This window comes from Penaeus monodon, chromosome 17 (assembly GCF_015228065.2).
Source record: "Penaeus monodon isolate SGIC_2016 chromosome 17, NSTDA_Pmon_1, whole genome shotgun sequence".
Lineage (NCBI taxonomy): Eukaryota > Metazoa > Arthropoda > Malacostraca > Decapoda > Penaeidae > Penaeus > Penaeus monodon.
Window position 1 is genome coordinate 2,368,737 of NC_051402.1, and position 2,500 is coordinate 2,371,236.

The 2,500-nt window shown below is 39.3% G+C and overlaps 1 protein-coding gene across 2 annotated transcripts in view; it reads left to right on the forward strand.

Annotated features, from left to right (window-relative positions):
- The window catches only part of LOC119583459 (actin-interacting protein 1-like), a 17,433-nt gene that overhangs the window by 846 nt on the left and 14,087 nt on the right, over nucleotides 1-2,500 (forward strand). The window lies entirely within an intron of this gene.

The window sequence follows — 2,500 nt, forward strand, 5'->3', positions numbered from 1 at the left end:
CACCAATATATGTCTGTGAAGTGTATTATCATTGAAAAATCAACAATTTATTGGTTGTCGGCATTAACATGACATCTTGCAATGACTAGAACAAACACGATCTTTTTCTTTGTCATATCAACAGAATCAGTCCGTCACCTGTCATGTGTTTGTCAGACTAACCGTGTCATCTTCCTCTCCCCCACTACCCCCCCCAATCTCCCCCTTTGTCCATTCCCTATTCCTTGGTTTCTTAATCTTTTTATGTTGCTCCTTCATATAACCAATGTAAACTTTATGCAAGTTTTACTGTTAATGAGTGTGCATTGTGTGTGTGTGTGTGTGTGTGTGTGTGTGTGTGTCTGTGTCTGTGTGTGTGATTGTCTGTGTATATAGTATTGTAATTATATGTGGATATGATGGTTATGAGCTTATGTATGTTAAGGTTTATTTTAGTCCAATGTAACGTGTGTGTGTATATGAATAATTATATACACACACCCACGCATGCAAGCACGCACACGCACATGCACAGGTACATGCACATACTCACTCACTCATATTTGAACTCACATGTACACATGCATGCACATGCACACACCCCTGCCTATCCACTAAATTTTTTCTCTATCTGCCTACCTGTCTACCTGCACTTCCCTGCCTGCCTGCCTGCCTGCCTACTTTTACCTCCCTACCTACCTATCTGTCTATCTGCCAACATGTCTACCTGTATCCATCTACCTATGTACATATCTTTACCTACATATCTACCCTCTGCCTACCTATCTATCTATCTATCTATCTATCTGCCTACATGTCTGCTGGTACACATCTACCTATATACATATCTATACCTATATATCTACCCTATACCTATCTATCTATATACATATCTTCACCTACTTATCTACCCTCTACCTACATACCAACCATCTATTCCCCCCCCCCCCCTCTCCATTCTTCCTATTCATTCAACCCCAAGATGAAACACAAACACATCTACCTATATACATATCTATACCTATATATCTACCCTATACCTATCTATCTATCTGCCTACAAGTCTGCTGGTACACATCTACCTATATACATATCTATACCTACTTATCTATCCTGTACCTATCTACCTATATACATATCTTCACCTACTTATCTACCCTCTACCTACATACCAACCATCTATTCCCCCCCCCTCTCCATTCTTCCTATTCATTCAATCCCAAGATGAAACACAAAGATATTGTGTCAGAGAAATTGACCCTTTTCAATGCATTTGTAGCACAGAGGAACATGTTTTCATGAGCTTAGCAGGAGAAAGTTTATGAGTCATACAAAGGTCCCAGTGAGTCAAGGCACAGAACTGTTCAATAGTGCTCACACCTTCTGCTTTGAAAAGTGTTCCAAGAATGCTCATCCTCAATAGTAGATAATTTGTTGGGATTGGCAAAATATTTACAGATGGCCAGCTTAGTAACAGGCTAAGGGCAGAGATGCATGAGAGTAATTTTTTGCGTGAGAGCTTTGAGTGGGTTTTGTTTTATTTTCATTTATATATTTTTTGGGGTATTTATTTATTTATTTATTTAATTCACTTGGTAGTTCAGTTTTTGTCTGGGCATGGCATGGGTACATTACAGTGTGCCAAATGGAGATAGGGTTAGTGACACTTAGCCAAAAATAGAAACACTTGAAAATATATAAAAAAAAGGAGAGAGAGAGAGAGAGAGAGAGAGAGAGAGAGAGAGAGAGAGAGAGAGAGAGAGAGAGAGAGAGGGAGGGAGGGAGGGAGGGAGGGAGGGTGGGGTGGATGGGAGGGTTGAAAAGGATAGAGAAATATGTTAATCTATCTCTCTTGAAGACATTGCATCTGACACTGAATCAGAATGAGGAAATGTCAGTTTGTTATGACCTAAGTGACATTTATTGCTCCTGACAAGCAGCTGATATCGGGAGAGGAAACCCTACCCTTGCTCTTGCTCTTGGCAGGTGTTTACTTCCGGCTGGGGATTCACAGCAAAATCAGCATTTCGACTAATGCTAAAGGCATATTTTTCTCGTGTATGGCAGTGTTGGTTGGCAGTGTGTCGCTGGCAAATGTCCAGTGAGGATTCTCATATTAAGATCTTGTAAACTCATATCTATGTTCTTGCACCAGTTCTCTCAGACTCCCAGAGGTTTTTGTAAAATTGAGAAAACTTTCCTGGAGATTGTGATCAAACCTTTTTATTTTGCTTAATGAAAGAAATTGATTTTAGTTATGATAAAGGAATGAAGCATATTTAGTGCTTTATTTCTTTTCATTTTCTCCTTTCCATTTTGTTAGAGATCAGTTTAGTGTATATATCAGGATTTTTATAAGGGATGTAATTTTGATTTGAAGCATATGGTCATAGAGTAATTTGCTTTTCATTTACCAGTTGTTTATCAGAGATGCCTCCCCACCCTTGCCCACTTTCTCTAGACGTGATGCAACTTACTGCACACACATGAACTCTCAAACGCACATACACACACAAACATA